The sequence below is a fragment of the Cebus imitator genome, unplaced genomic scaffold (assembly GCF_001604975.1).
Source record: "Cebus imitator isolate Cc_AM_T3 unplaced genomic scaffold, Cebus_imitator-1.0 Scaffold11, whole genome shotgun sequence".
NCBI classification, from domain to species: domain Eukaryota; kingdom Metazoa; phylum Chordata; class Mammalia; order Primates; family Cebidae; genus Cebus; species Cebus imitator.
In genome coordinates, this window is record NW_016107326.1 from 11997334 (window position 1) to 12014531 (window position 17198).

The following is a 17198-nucleotide window of genomic DNA, read 5'->3' on the forward strand; positions in this document are numbered from 1 at the left end:
TGGGTGAATAAGTTGTCTTTATTTAATTCTGTCTCAGCATTCCGTTCTGGTAGTGATAGTCTTATTCTTTCCATCTCCTAATCTAGGCATATACTTCTCACTTGCATACTTCTCTACCCAAGCTTTCTTATCCACCCTACCCATTTTTATGCCACGTCTATTCACAGCCAGGTTTCTTCTAGCTACTTCTCTTCTGATCAAACCTAATGGAATTCCTCTTTGTCCATGCTGAAAAAAAACTCCCTTTTGTACTAAGCTTATTTTGCAAACTTTCTTCTTATGTCTAGCCCTAAATGGATGTGGAGACTAGATGATCACCTGTCGGGTGATTCCTAATTTAAATGGGGTGGGGTTGGGGAACACTTAAGATCCTTCCAAATCACAGATTTTATTTAACAATTGAGTCTTTCAATAACACCTTGTCTCCAGTTGCAGTCTCCCACACAGGCCAAATCTCACATCCTGCCAATTCACAAGCAACATGGAGCCAGCCTCTTCCATTCCTTAGACAGCCTAGATCTCTAAATGACTCTAGGCATGACTCTCCAGGCACTTTGATAATTTGAAATCACCATTTGTCTATGTATTCTTTTAAACCTTCACCAGTAATTTCTATTGCTCTAGGGATATTTCTAACTTCTCAGTGACTTAAGGAACCTCGATCCTATTTGTCCACTTACCTTAATCCCTAAGGTAAGTCTGGGGGTAGGGGGAGCATCAATTTCTATCTTGCCACACAGCTGCATACCAACTCACTTATCATCTCCAACTAACTCCTCAGTAAAATCCTTACCATTGATACTTCAAGAGTTTTGCCTCTTTCCAAAAGCATTCAGTTCTTCCTTTGTAACAAAATTTGTTCCACAAAAATTTGTATGTTGAAGTCCTAACTCCCAAAACTCTAAATGTGACCTTATCTGGAAAGAGGGTCATGCTGATGAGGTCATATTAGAATAGGGCAGACCCTTACACCAATATGACCAATGTCTTTATAAAGAGTGGAAATTTGTAGACAGACACACACACATACAGAATGCCATGTGAAGATGAAAATTGAGACTGGAGTGAAGCATCTGCAATATGAGCATGCCAAAGATTGCCAGAAGCCACCAGAAACTCAGTAAAAGTCTTGGTACAGATTCTCCTTCGTAGCCTCAGAAGGAATCAGTCTGCTGATTTTAGATTTTAGACTTCTAGCCTCCAGCACTATGAGACAATAAAATCCTATTATTTAAGCTACCTCATTGGTAGTACTTTGTTACAGCAGATAACTAACAGAGTCCTAGCTCTAGAATTTTCTCATCTCTAAAATAGGCACTGTAATTCTTATATCTATACCAGTGAACAATAAATTTTCTTTATTGTGCTTGCTAAGTGCCAACAACTATGCTACATATTTCACGTAGATTAATTTAATCCTTACCACAGCCCCATAATGCAGTTACTTGTATAATTTGTATCGTCACCTTTTGAGGTGATGGAACGTGAGGAACGGAATAATTAAGTTATCCATGGTCCCATAGAATGTGAAGAAGCCAAGATATAAACGCAGGCAGTCTGACCAAATTACCCAGGAAATAACTATCTTTAGAAATAATAAAGTCACCATCATCATATCATTTATCTACTCAAGACCCTGTATTTCCCTCAGCAAAATAAGCAACACTCTTGTCCAAGGGCTTCCACAATCTAGCTCTGGCCTCTCTTCTCAATCTCATCCCTCATTTCCTCTCTATCTAAACCATAAACTCCCCCTCCAGATTTACCTGCACATCTTTGCTTGAGCAAGACTCACATTTCGTTCCTTTATTCCCTGTGTTACTGTTACCCTCTCTTATCTGCTCCACACCCAATGTGGTACTTTTCTCATTCAAAGAACATAACGCTCTTTAATGAAGCCTTCTTGGCAACTCCATCCATACGCAGTCTCCCAGGGAACCCACATATGCACTGTTCAATATTCTTTGAGAATTCAGGGATGGTGCCAGCCATGAAGATGTAGAAGAAATATTTATACAAACACTAAAATAAACTGATGTTTGCATAAGAATACCAAAGTACAACTGAAATTTACAGAAGAATGCTGACACATCTGGCTGAGGTGAAGAAGGATGGAAGTGCTGAGGAGGTAGTAGCATATGAATTGGGCATTAAAAAGGGGTCAGTAAGAATGTGTACAGATTTCACTGTCTCTGCTACACACTTAGTAGTATGTGCTTACTGAGTTATGTGAATAAACATATTATCTTTCTATCTCACATTTATTATTTCAGTCCTCTCTGGATCCTAAAGGGATTTCCACTCAGGTATCAGCTGCTGGGAGGCAGGGTCTGAGATTTCTTTGCCTTTCTTGTGCTGTCAAACACCCTTGTGGAAAACAATGAAAAAACATACAAAGAAAGGAAGGAGAAAAAGAGAATGTCATGAAAGGAGGTAAGTGAATTCCGATGACTTTCCACAAAGTTCTTGACCCAGAAGCCGCTCCCTATCTGTTTGCTCTTCTTTTTGTGCCTTTGCTCTGCTGGCTGTTCTGCTTGTAGTGCTTTCTCCTTTCCTCTTTTTTGTAGAAAATCCTCTGAGACCCAATTCATTCTCCCGCTTCTGCCCTTGGAACCCTCTGGATTCCCACAATCCTGCTGCATACATTTATGTCCTTTCAGCACCTAATTGTTCTCACAAAGTTTCATATTTAGTTATTCTTCTCCAACCAGATTTTATAGCTCCTCAAGGCTGGAAACCATGTTATATTTATTTTGCATGCCTTTCCCTCTTCCATCCACCTAGACATCCCCTTAAACACAGAAGTATCTGGCAAATACTTATGCAATGACTAAATCCTTTCAGTATTTCTATCACTAAAGTAAAATGTCCTTTCATCTGACTCTCCAAGTTCAAAAGTACACTGGGAAAAGTTATATATCAAAGCATTCATTCACAAGTAACACAGATTTATCTTTTCTAAAACTTGCAATCACTGAACCAAACATCAGTGACTTCACCAACAAGAAAAAAAGATACAAGCACACAAAGAAGGATCTGTAATATAACCACTCTAATGCCACTAACTCAACTCCACTTCCTTATGTTCAGGGTTAATCATTTTATGGCAATATAGTAGTCTAAATACTGCCATACATAACCTTTCTCAAGAAAGAGATATTGGAAGTGGTCCAACAATCTAAAATTTGCAAGATGAAATTTAACAAGACGAGGTGAAATTGAACTTTTAAAGTTACCATAGCAGACACTCAAATGCCATTTCTTAATTTGAATTTTATGCAGAATAATTCTATGAAGCCACATGAAGTCTAAAAATTTTAATGGTGAATATCTTAGGATTGTAGCAAAGCACATAGATAATAGAATGAATCTACCCTGAATACTTGTTTCCTCAGAGAAAGAAAGTGGATCTTAAATTTTCACACAATAGTTTAAGAAGGGATAAATTGAATTTGCATAAAAGCAACAGATCAATTCCTATTTTGCTCCCTATGTCTCCTGGGTTCTCATTAAAACCAAAAGCTCTAACTTTTCTTTTTTTCCTCAAAAAACCAAAAGCTCTAACTTGTGGAAGAATAAAGGTAAAGATAGAGGCGAAAGAGGGAAAAAAGTAATCTGGTAACTAAAGGGGCCAGCAAATGACATCCTTGCCTAAGATAACTTTGGAGGTTTTCAGTGCTCCCAAGAATCAGTTTCTTTTGAGAAAGGTAATTTTAAAAAGCATTTTGAAATTGCTTCAAAACTATAGTCTATAACACTAACCTGAAACAAAACTCCAAATAACTAAAACATTAACTTAGCTGAGCTCCATTTCTTGGCATTCTTCAAGCCCTCTGACCTACTTTTACTATCAGCTCAGAGTGCATTTTCCAACACCTTATGCTACATCAAAATGAACTTGCTTTTAAGATACTTATATCCTAATTTCAATAAGCCTAATTTTAATATTGAGAAAAAAACAGAGCCACAGGCCTAATGGGGTCAATTCTGCTGGAGATTGCATCTTCCTAACAAAGTTAGCATTCTGTTTATAAAAACATCATTACTGTTTTTAACCATAAACACTGCAGTAAGAAGCATGGTTTGACAGAAATTTTCAGGTTCTTTCTGACATGGGCAACCTCCATATTTTGACCACATGACTGATGAGTGTCCCCTATATTCACACAACTATTGAAATCCTTTCCCTCTCACTACCAGTCTGGCTCTACCAGAGAAAATGATATAAAGAAAGGTAAATGACAAGACTTTTTTTAAAAAAAAGGTTATCTAGAATGAAAAAGAAATGTGGATGGGGACTTTAGGTACAGTAAGGTGGTAGTGGATGTGTTAATTTGATTGTGACAATCATTACATGATGCATATGTATATCAAATAGTCTGTACACCTGGAATATAGATGATTATCTTTATTGTTAATTAAGTGTTTCTTTAAAAATTTAGAAAATAAAAAAGAGAAATATGGAGAAACAATGACCTGTTGGGGGAGATAACAGATTAAGCAGGGAATGGAGGAGTTTTGCAATGTTTACCTGAATGAAAGATTGCTCTTATATATGATGAATATTTAGTCAATAAGTACTTTGTTCTTATAAAAATACTAAGTAGAAAATGTAAAGGCATCTTTTATGTAAAACATTAAAACCTTTTCTTCTATATTTATATAATTAAATCATTTCTAATTTCTAAGATTTGCAACTTCAAATGAGCAGAAGTTGTAAATTAGAGCCCCAGAAGACAAATTTAACATCCCTTCAGGGCAACCCCATTTAAACCTTTCTAAACAAAAGAAGAATTCTAAAGTCTTCTTCAGAAATCCACCCTAAAGGATAAAAGCATTCAGAGAAACTTCCCTGTATTTAGCATAAATCCCTCTTGATGCCTGCTTTAAGTCAATTTCCCCCTTCTTTTTCTTCAGGGAAGATGGAAAACATCTGTTCAACATTCCCTTTCAGGCTACTTTTTCCCTTCCTGCCAGGTCCCTACCCTCCTTGGGAGAAATGTAAACACTGCAGGTGACTCCAAAATCCAGCTGGTCCACGCCTGATTATTCATGGGGTTGGTGAGCCTGGTCCCACTCATACCACCTTGGAATGATATCATCAAACTGCAAAGGCCCTAAGAAAAGATTTTTCCCCAGAATTTGTGGAATTCTAGAGTCCATTGCATTTCGTCTGTCCTTGAGGCTATGAAAATGACAAAAATAGCTCAGCTTCAAGAATAAAAGTTTAGTCAGGACTGTCTAGAAGGTAAACAAAGTTGTATTGCAGCCGGGTAACTTGTCTTCACTACTCTTCACTGTGTGTCAGATATTTGAGTGCACCTTGGAATGAAATATTTTTAAATGACTTGCTCATGCTATTTCTGAGTATTTGTCACTGAGGTGACTTTCTCAGTGACAAAAATTGTAATTTCTCATTTCTAAAATTGAAAAATTCTGGAAATCCCTTTCAGTACCCCAGTCTAAAGGACTACTCGGTAAACAAGTATCCATTTCTAGTCAGTTATTTCTTTAAATGAACAATGTATATGGATTCACGACTTTATCTGCAGATTACTACATTTTACAAAAAAATTTATACAACACTAATGTTGCTACCTCTTATTCCAGGAATTGCTAACAAACATCATTTTTCTTGCAACAGCCATTTGACAGCAACAACAGAGCTAACATATTGCCTTTGGACTTTATCAATAAAACATTAAAGACCCACAAGCTTGGTGAACCTATTTCCTTCACAAATTCCTTTAGAGTTAGGAAATGCTGATTCAACTTTGTTGTACTATAATGTCTGCATGCATTAAATGCCTACTGTTTAGTAGCTAAGTTTGTTATTCTTACACATGAGAAAAATGCAAAAGCCCTGATTTAAGCAACAAACACAACTTTACAGCTTTTTAAACTGACCACGTACCTATTCAATTTCTACTAAAAGGCCAAGAATGCTAATTTAAGCACACACTTCAGATATGATTATTTGAATTTTGATATGATTATTCTGCTATAGTTCACATTAATAACAGAGAAGAGAGGACCTATTAAGTGTAGAAAAAATACTCAAAAGGTAAGGGTTGGCATGCAGACGCATACGTTCAGTTGCAAACTCTTTCTGACTCTGTCTTGGACAAAGCAGATGAACATAAATAATTTACAGTGGATATGTCACATATGTGTAATTGAAAGCCAATTGCCTATCTGTCTTTTGTTATATTTTCTCTAACAAGACTACACTCACCTAATATGTAGAACTACTGCCAAATATAAAATGCAAAAGCAAATTATGCTTATTTGTCAGTATTGTTTATAGCTTTTACATATTACTGAGGAGGTAAATTCTTTTCTTTCAGAATTTGTTTACTAACATTTTATGACAACACTACCAAGATCACATTTACGGAATACTCCAAGAGAGTTGAAGCAAACAGAAGGACATCCAGTGGCAATCAATACACATTAGAATTCATGTTATTCTGAATTAAAGACCGAACAAACTACGTCATTCAACAAATAAACAGATGGCCTGAATAATCTTTTCTTCTCTTTCCAAATTAAAATCATTGCCTTTCTTCTTTGTGATCTCTAACAGGCTCTCTGAACACTATTCCTCCAGTAGGTTTATACTCTTCTGGGCATCTGAAAGAGGATCTGGAATCCACACCCTCAACAGGCTGAAGCTTGCCTACACATGGCAGAAGTAAGCAACACAGTTGGTAAACGTACAGCTAACGAGACTCAGCAATCAGCCTAGAGCTCTGCAGGAATTAGAAGAGGCCCTACAATGGAATCTTCAGAAGGCATGAGAAGAGACAGGAATGGAAGAGGAGGGGGCTGAGGAAAGGGGATCTGTAAATAGCCAGTTACGCTAGCCTGAAAAGCACGGAGGCATTTTAGGGAGCTGACAGTTCATGGGAAGTAGTGAGCAGTAAAAGGGATAATAAAGTAGGGCAATAGGAAAACGAAATGTTGGAGTCTTTAATAGTCTGAATTTGAAGTCACAAAGGATAAAAATAGAATTAAATGTGCACTGTAAGTTAATCTTCTATTTAAGGTATACCACTAATAACTGGAAAATGAAAGACACGTCTCTTACCTTTAGTATGTCCATTTCCACACCCCGAAAATGAGCGTAAGACACTAGCTCTATATCACTTTCCATTTCTACTAGGCTAAAACATTTGAATTCTTTGAAAAAAATTAAAAGTACTAGGCAATTTTAAAATGCAAGTATTTGTGTAGCTATATGATCAGGGGTTTTCCTTTACTGCAATTATCTAAATGCATATGAATTTCTAAGCAAGGGTTTATTAATAGTAATGGTCACTCTTTATCTCATCCATAATATCTTCTATTTCTCTTTCTAGTTTGATTCTTTTCTGCAACACTTTACCATCAACTAATCAAGCCATTCTTGTATACATAACTAGAAGTTGTGAAACACTAAAGTGAGATGATAGAAATTTGTGATACATTTGTTTACCATACACATAAAAAGACTGTTTTTTGTTGTTGTTGTTGTTTTTTTTTTTTTTTTTTTTTTTTTTTTTTTTGCTCGATTTTTTAAGATTTAAAAACACAAGTCCAAACACCAATAATAAAAACATGAATCTTCAAGCAATTTTTTTTTTTTGAGACAGGATCTTGCTCTGTGGCCCAAGATGGAGTGCAGTGGTGTGACCATAGCTCACTGCAGCCTCAAACTCCTGGGCTCAAGTGATCCTCCCATCTCCGCGTCCTGAGTAACTAGGAAGAAAGATTTTTCTTTGAAGAACAATTATTTCAATTAAAAATACTATCTACTTAATGAGCAGTTCAATTTTTAAAAGCATTAGAATGGGGCATTACAGTCGAGAAGACTTTGTGAAACATACATTCTTAATTATTGTTATTACCACATGGTAGCATGGATCAGCACACCTCAAGAGTTTGGGATTTTAATCTCTACTTCCCATTCTAATTCATCATATGAATTTCATAGGAAATTAATTTTCCTTTTCAGTATTCTGGGCTTACATATAACTTGCCTCATTGCCATGTTGGGCACCAACTTGAGGTATAAGGAATTTTGCTGTGTCACCCAAACATTTGCTGGCAATGTAGTGCCCCAGAGAGTTTTATTCTACCGATCACTATAGGGGAAGATAACATAATCCAATGATAAGAAAATCTTAACATATTTGCTATGGTTTGGATAACTGTCACCTCTAAAACTCATGTTGAAACTACCTCCAATGTGGATGTGGCAGTATTGGAAGGTAGGACCTAGAGGTGATTGGGTCATGAGGCTTCTACCCTCAAAAATTATTAATCTATTTATGGATTAATAGGTAGATGGATTCATGGGTAACTACGGGAGTGAGACTGATAGTTTTATAAGAAAAACCTGAACTAGCATGAACAACTCCCTCACCATGTGATGCCCTGCATCACCTCAGAAGTCTGTAGAGTCCCCACCAGCAAGAAAGCCCTCCCCAGATGCAACCCCTCAACCCTGGACTTAGACTCCATAACTGTAAGAAATAAATTCCTTTTCTTTGCAAATTATCCAGATTCAAGTATTCTGTTATAAACAACAGAAAATGGAGTAAGCATTTAATAACTGTACTATCCTCTTCTCAGACACATTCTTTTAGCAGGGTTATGTCACTGAATCTCCTCAGGTGCAAATCCACTCCTTCAGAATAGTAAAGAGCCAGCCCTTCTCAGAAAACAGAATAATAGTACCCACTATAATGAAGTTCCCTCTACCACAGATTCTGGCTCTCCTCAAAGGCCAGCCACAAACACATCCCAAGTCAATAACTGCATTTCTCTTTTTTCAGTTGGGGAACAGACAGTGGAGTGGTGAAAAAGGATATTTACTATATTTAGGATTCAAATATGCCAGTGGTTATGTATTATTTAATATATGCTACAAGCACAAAATGATTGTCTTTTAGGGGTTTGTTTGTCCTTTTTGAAAACAAAGATTACCAATATACTAAAACAAAAATTTAAATACTTTTTTTGCCTCTATAATTATTTATTGAAATCATGCTATTAAGTGAGAATCATGCAATTTCTTTCATACAACACAGTGTGATCCAAGGCAAGTCTAAATAAATACCAAAATATTCTATCACAAATAACATTAAGAAATGTATACATATTTTATTGTTTAATTGCAGAATGCATTTTCATCAATGATCTTAAAACACTTTTTCAGAAATGAAAACAAACTCTTTATAATGAGGCACTGGGAAGCATCTGTGAAGTTAAGAGTTTCATCTCATGGATGACCACGGGGTCCTCTCAGGGCAGCACTGCTAGATATTGAACTGGAGAGCCCATAAATCTCATTGAAATGAACTGTATTAGCTTGTTTGTGAACTAATTTCATTAATACTAAAAGAGATGTACACACAAACATTAGTCACTAAGATGGTCCTAACCTCACATAGCAAACCTACCTGATGTCCCACCCAGTGTTTTCTCTCCATCAAGTCCCCAAGATCAGAGGGAGAGACTGCCTCTATCCAGCAGGATTCAGAATGGAACCTAATAACCCCATCATGGCAACTGCCTATATCGTTACTGTGCTCTGCTGTCAAAGTATTTCTTGGTCAAAGTTTCTTTTCTTTTCATTCATTCGTTTTTCGTTTTTTTGTTTTTTTAGAATTTCCTTTTACTTGGGACTGTACTATCAGTGTTTTTTAATCTGTCAAGATGTACTTTGTAGGCCAGTGTTTTTATTTAACTGAAACTTCATAAAAACTGATACTGATAGAATATACTAGTCAATTAAAAATAACTTTTCCCAAGCTCAAACTTGGGAAGTGCTGCTTATTGATGTTTCTCAGGTTCTGTATCAGCAGCTCCAAGAGATCTAAGGCTGATATACCTCTGTATGTAACCTACATAACCAGCACTGTCTTGCACTTTTTGCTGAACCCACACAGAGAGTCACTAGGTGATGGAGACATCAAATTCAATCTGTCATCTTCTCCATTTTTACTAGAACAGATCTTACCTACACACTTCAAAAAAGAACTTATATCTGTATCATGGCCCTCAAAGGAAGAGGTCATGATACAGAAATCTAAGTATTTGCATGAAACAAATACTCAGATAATCCTACATTTTATTTTCTCGTTGGCACATTAGGGTTTTTGTGATCTCACTTAGTAATACAGTTAGAATACTCCATAAAATATTGTATATCACCATTTCACATAGAGATTAACATTGAGGAATTTCTTTTAAAAACGGGAATTATTGAAAGCTTAAATTCTATAATGTGAAAAATACTGACAATATGTCTGAGAAGATCTTTCACACATTTAATTAACAATGCTAAACCATGACTTTCTAAACTATAACCCACGAAAAAATTGTTTAAAAGAACTTTATTACGAGAAGATTCCTAGAACTAAACGCGTCATTGCCTGACCTAAAGAATTCCAGGTAAGTGAGGTTCACCTCCTGATTTTAACCAAAGGCTTGGGTTTCCATCTGAATGCCAGCCGGCCTAGGAGGAAACTGCTGCCTTAAAGAAGCGATGAAAACGAAAAGGTTCTCAGGTCACAAACTTAGCTCAGATTCCAGCCCCGACAGACTCGAGCCCATGTGGCAATGCTTTCAGAGCTTCCCAGTCTGTGAGTCAAGCCCACGACTCCTCCCCTCCCGGGGCTGCCTCGGGATGAGGTTTACTAACAATTTCTCCGAGCGCCGGCGGAGCCAAGAAGCGCTGGAATCCAGCGTCTGGGAGAGGCTTGGGACGCTCTTCCTCTGCTTCCGCAGCCGCAAAGTACCACTGCCAGCGCCAGGATCGGCACACACGCCGCCGCCGCCTCCCCAGCCCCCAAATGGCTGGGGTACGGAGGGAAAGGAGGACGCGATGCTGTGCCGCCCAACCCGGTAGACTGAAGCCGAGGCCCCGTGGGCTGTCGAGGAAATCGCGGCTGGGCCGGCCAGATCCGACTCACGGAATGCGATCTCCAGGCTCTCAGCGTGTTCCCGGCTCGGTGCTCGGCGTTCAAGGGGGTGGGGAGGGGCGAAAAGCCGCCCCCGGAGGCTGCTCAGCCGCCCGGGAAGCCCGCGGCTCTGGCTTCACGCGTCAGGCGCTCTCTCCGAGCCCAGCCGAGCCGGGCCCGGGCGCTCAGCCCGCGGCGCTCCGCTCTCAACCGGGGACGTGGCTGTCCGTCTCCCGCCCGCGCCGCGCCAGCCCGGCGGGCTCCCCGCCCGAAACTCCAGAAGAAAGTTGCTCCGCGCACCCCAGCTCGCCCCTTGCGCGCCCCTCCGCTTACCGCTCCCCGCCGAGGCTCAGTCCTCTCCGGCGTCGCCTGTGCAGCCTCCAGAGTCCGCTCCCGAAGCCCCTCACTCCAGGGCGCCCAGGCTCCCGGCCCCCTCCGAGCCGAGCCCTCTGCGCGCCTGCCGCGCCATGGGTGCTGGTGGGCGCCGCGCCCCGGGATACGCTGCTGCAGCCTCCGGCGGCGCTACTGAGAGCGGGGCTGGCGCGGGCGGGTAGGTGTGGGCGAAAGGGGCGGAGGGAGGGACGCGGCGGGCGCTGAGGCTCCGCTGGAGAGGGGAGGAAACCGCAACGTCACCAGAGCCCGAGGAGGCGAGGATGAGGAGGGGGAAACGGGGATCCCCTCCCCCGGTCGAACCCCGACCGCAGGCCCGCCCCGCTTTCTCCCGCTCCTCCTCTCCCGGGACTCGCCGCTCGCAGCTACGCCGGCCTTCCCCGCCACCCGGCCCCGTCTCCACCCTCACCCCTGCCCGCCAGGCCTCTTTGGCTGTAACTTGTTCTAGTTTCTTAGGAGTCAAACGCTTCGGGTTCGAGAATCTTACCCAAAGGAAAGGTAACTTTTAGAGGCCCAGGGGGAGGAGCTGATGCTTCCACACAACTCTGGGAGAGGAAAGCGAGGAGAACGTTAAGAATCTTACTACCGGGGCTGGTACCCACTCCTGTCCGCCTCCTCCCGAATAGTTACTGCCTCTTTTCTCCAGAATTCGGTTTTACTCTCCTCTCAAAGAGAAGTTAGTGGGAGAGGGTAGTACTTGGGGGGTGGGGGAAGAAGTTCTGTCCTTTACTGTACCAACAAAATACACTAAATCCAAGCGCATCGAACCCTGCAAACTGAACAGATTTTAATCATAGAAGGTCAGGAGCAAAGCATTTAATGTAGGTAGCTAACAAGAGGAAATGTATCTCACGAGGTGGGGTGTGTGTGTGTGAAAGAGAGAGAGAGAGATCCCTTTCCTCATGCAGTGCAGGTGGAGCATTTGCAACCTTGGTAGTCACAGCCTCTTGGAAAAGTGTCCTCCTGTTCTCCAGATGTCAGCCACTGTGTACAGACACACTCAGCCAGGTCTAACCAGGCCCCAAGGAGATGTCAGGTATGATCAGGGCCATCACCTCAGGTGTAATTCCCTGCCTCCATGTGTACATGTAATTAACCTACCAGACCTAGATTGTACAGAAGTGAAAGATTTGTAGGCTACTTACCCATCCATTAGAATGGGAGATATTTTACTGGGAGCAGTGCTTTTCTCCATTTTTCCTTCCTAGTGCTTTGAGTTCTGAAGGGTACCTCCATCCGATTCCCCAGTCCTCAGAGGTTCTCACTTCTATTTGGCCATATTATAAAAAAAGGTGGATGTCTCAATTTATGCTTCTCTTTCAGAAATTGCATTTAAGAGGAACTCCTTACAAACAAGTCAAGAGGAAGTGAGACTGTTAAATTTTTAAAATGTCTCTCAGGTAAACTACTAATTTGCATGAACTTCTTGATGCTTTAGGGAAGGACTGTGGATGAGAGAAGAGGGATCTGGAAATTGGAACTAAGTTTTGTTCAAATCTAAACTTTGCTTTTACTACTGTGGGCCTTGGAAAACTAACATTAGAGCCTCAGTTTCCTCGTCTATAGTGTAAAAATAATACGTTGGTTGAAAAATTGTAGAGAGGATACAATGAAAATAGCTAATGTTTACTGAGAGTTTACTATACCATACCAGATGGTCACTGTGCTAAGGGATTTACATATACGAATTCAAGTACTAGAGAGAATAAATTGTGAAAGTGCCTAGCTGTACTATGTAATCCATAAGTGTTAATTTCCATTTATCTTCTCAAATTTGAAAGAGACTTTAGAAAAAAACATCTGGTTTAATTTACTTATAATCTCTCATCAAATATCTAGTTCAGTGATTCTCCAACCTAGAATTTTAGAATCAGCAGGGGAGCTATAATAAATTCTTTCCAATGGGGACCCCTACACAGATCAACAAATCAAAATCTCTGGGGTTAGGGTCTAAGCATCAGCATCTGCATTTTAAATCTGTCCCATATGATCACAAAGTGCAACCAGGATTGAGAATTCTTCAAAGGAGGCAGTACTCACTGCCATTTGCTCCCCTTTACCCCCACATCCTCCACAGTTTTGCTTTTGAGCGACCTGTGAATCGGCCTCTGGATGACATTCACTTCGTGCAAAGGGCCTCCCCATTGCAGTAAGTCTCAACGGATCTGCTGTTCTGCTGTCTGGATCTACAGAATACACCTAGTCTTGATTCCACAGGAGAATACTTCAATTTACCTGAGTACATATTAACTTCATCAGCTTTTCTTCATCCATTAGGAAAGCCTTCAGTAGGAGATTTACTTTGCCAACAGCTCTCTCAAACCCTGATTCCAAGAATTGAATTTAAGGTTTCACCCAAGTGCCAAAGTAGAAAGATGTTTAATGGCTTTGTAATTACTGTATTTCCCTAAGTATATCCTTGGAGCTTTTATGGCAGCAATATTACCCAGTTGACTCCTATATTACAATCTACTAAATAAAATCTTAAAATGTTAAAAGTTAAATTGGAGAATCACTGAACTAGACAGCTACACTCAATGCAGTGTTCAGCACTTAACCTGTGATTCTACTGAATTTTATTGTGTTAAATTAGGCTTTTTAGCTTGTTGACATGTTGGGTATCATTGATATAACTCAATTTCATGACCTCTGTAAATCCAGTCTGTATGCCATGTCATCATTTAAGTTCTCATTCTCAGGTACCCTCCTCTGCCAGCTGACACTGGATTTAAATGCTACTGATGAAATTCTTATCAGTTGAGGACCCACATGTTACCTTGTCCTGTTTTTGTCTGTTGTCCCAGGGTAGCAGCTGGTGTACATGGGTGCATGGCACTTTTGTAGGAATTAGAAAAGGGTACTCCTACTGTCACCTTAGCTGAAGGATTAAAAAACAGTGGCCGCTTACTCCTAGATGCAGCCCCAAACAGACAGCAGAGGAGCTTTGTCTATTGGATATCTTTGCTCTACTGTAATATTGTCAAAAAAAGGAAATGACTACTTAGTGAATTCTGGTTCATGTTTGCAAATTTGTGCCTGCCTTTTCAAGTACCCAGATGTCATTCTAATAATAGGTTATTTTGCTCAGTATCTGTGAAAAGTTTCTTGCCTTGGTTTCAGACTAAGGCAAGAACTGGAACTCCATTTGTCCACCTCCAGTTTTTTAGTGTTCATCTCCCTCTATGCTGATTCTAGCTGAGAGTCCTTACTGGTAAACCCTCCTTGCCGAGATGGAAATTTACTAGGCAAGAAGAAGTTAAGCTTTAGACAGCTAGGACATATTTTCTTACAAGTTTCTTCACCTATCTTTTCAGTTAACTCTTTGAAAGTTTATTTTATCCCTTATATTTAAAGGTTTGCCTTTACATAATAGAGAAGACAAAAAAGGGAATTAGTTTTGTTTAGTCATTGATTTATCTTAAGCAGAGGCATCCCTTCCATGTTCTTCTCGTTTGAACAAAATGAAATGTATTTGTTGTTGTTGTTGTCCTTAGTTTTTTTTGGCTTTAGCCTAAAATAACAGACTAACAATATTATAGGGCTGTTACAGGTATGTGGTTTCTGTTCTCCCCTTGAGTTTAATTTATTAAACTAAATTTTAATCTGCCTTTTAGGTTTTACCAACCAGTCAGCTGGTCCATGACTATGCATCTGCTTCCATCCTTAAAATGCTTTTTTTTTTTTTCCCCTTTCTCAGGCCAAAATTATTCCATTTGTAAAACTGCCTTGCCCTGCACCTATAGATTCTCCCATCTTCAGATCACAGAAGAAATAAGATCATTTTGGTTTGCTTAAAGCCATACTGCCATGTACTTGTACTTACTGACTCAGTGATAATCTCCTGAGCTTTCCCTTCCATTTCTGAGCGATCAGCCCTGGCCAGGCATTCTCCAGAGGCTTCTCCAAGGTTCCTTGCTCAGGCCTGCCTCCCTGCCTTTCTCAGCAGTAACATGCTCTTCTCCATTACCAAGACTGCTCTGCTGCAGCTGCTTCATCTCCAGATGACTCAAGCTTCCTGGGCTTAGTTTTCATCTTTAAAACAAAATGAAACATTTACCTACATTCTTAATCATAATTCAGTTCCATCTCAACTGTGAGTCACAATTTGAGATTTCTTCTGCAGGTACATACTTCCTGGACTTGCAGTCTTCTAATAGGTCATGAAATAGACCAGGCACAGTCACATGTGTCTCCTTTTACCCTCACAGGCACTGACTGGTGAGGAAACAGAGGCTCTGAACCTTAAAGTGAATTTCCCAAGCCATAAGTGGTTCAGACCACATATGATTATGTTTTCTTATATAAAACATAGGATCCTTCCACTAAACCACTTGGCATAGACTAACTTTTTGCATCTAAAGCCTCATTTGCTGTTTGAGTATCCTGGCCTCTGTTGAAAGCTATTCGCCACTCATTGACAAGCGACTTTTGAAATGGATGATTTTATATCACCTCTTATAAACTATCCAAGGTGTCCCAAACGCCTTCCAAAATATCGTATTGTTCTCTGAAATTGCAAAAGTTATTATTGGTATTTGCTACATGAATGAATGAAATTAGATGTTATTCTTTTCCTCAGATTTACTGAATAGACCAAAAGGAGTGATCATTTAATATTATAGGCTCCTTCATGGTAGAGACTCTCTTCTTCATTTCTATAGCCATTCCTTATATTTCCCGGCAGAGGGCATCTTTATTAAATTAGAATTCAGTTTTCAGATTGTGGTTGTGTCCCAGTCTAGACACAACGGTGGATAATATAATGTGTTCATCAAATAAGAGCATGGACTTTGAAGTTGAACAAAACAAGCCTGAAATCTAGATTCTCTGTCACTAATTGTGTGACCTTAGGCAGGCAAGTCATTTAATATCTTTGAGTTCTACCTTTTCATCAGTAGGATTTTGATATGTATACTTTTTCATACAGTTTCTGGAAGGAGCAAATAAAATGTTGTATATAAAATACCGCCCAATAATGAGAACTCAATAAATAGGTGTTTATTGTCATAACTTAGAATGGTTCTGGGGGCTGTCAGTGAGAGCCTTTGGAATCAGTCTCATGTGGACTGGAACATGCCTGGGCGTTTTTCAGGCAGGATCTGAACCAATTAAGGTGAATGATACCCTATCTCTCACAACCCTGCTAAAAGTAAAACTGAGGTCATGCCAGCTTTTGCAATAGTTTGGAAACCAAGCCTTTTATGCCCTTCAGGAGGAGATAAGGATTGTCCTGGCAATATTCTATAATAGTAATTCTAACCCCTGGCTGCATATTAGCATCACTTGGGAGAAACAAAAACACACCATGCCCAGACACACTCTCAGAATTCTGATTTAATTCCTTCTGTGATGAAGTCCAGGCACCCTATATGCTTTTAAAGGTACCAGATAGTTCCAATACGTAGCCAGAGTTAGAATGAATGCTACAAAGCAGTGATTCCCAAACTTTGCTGCACATTAGAACCATTTGGAGAGCTTTAAGAACTTCTGATGCCCCAGCTATAGTCTGTACCAGTCAAGTCAGAATGTCTCAGGTATTAAAAATTCTGTGATTCCAATATACCAAAAGTTTGGGAACCACTATTTTATAGAGTTTTACTAAATAGACTGAGCACAGTGGCTCACACCTGTAATCCCAGCACCTTGGGAGGCAAGGTGGGCAGATTGCTGGAGCCCAGAAGTTCGAGATCAGCCTGGACAACATGGCAAAATTCCATCTCTACTAAAAACACACAAAAAATTAGCCAGGCATGGTGGTGCGTGCCTGTAATCCCAGCTACTCAGGAGGCTGAGGCATGAAAATTGCTTGAGCCAAGTGGTGGAGGTTGCAGTGAGTCAAGATCACACCACTGCACTCCA

At 40.0% G+C, this 17198-nt stretch overlaps 1 protein-coding gene and 1 long non-coding RNA gene across 2 annotated transcripts in view; one reads left to right on the forward strand and one right to left on the reverse strand.

Annotated features, from left to right (window-relative positions):
* Positions 1-11555, reverse strand: part of DSE (dermatan sulfate epimerase) — a 74600-nt gene extending 63045 nt beyond the window's left edge. Inside the window, exon 1 of the mRNA XM_017497441.2 lies at positions 11283-11555. The gene's annotated coding sequence lies outside the window, so the exon portion shown is untranslated. The remainder of the gene's footprint in view (positions 1-11282) is intronic.
* Positions 11556-11672: 117 nt separating this feature from the next.
* LOC108281765 overlaps positions 11673-17198 on the forward strand; it is a 17484-nt gene continuing 11958 nt past the window's right edge. The window contains exons 1-2 of the long non-coding RNA XR_001816109.2: positions 11673-11837; positions 12663-12739. This is a non-coding gene — a long non-coding RNA (uncharacterized LOC108281765). The remainder of the gene's footprint in view (positions 11838-12662; positions 12740-17198) is intronic.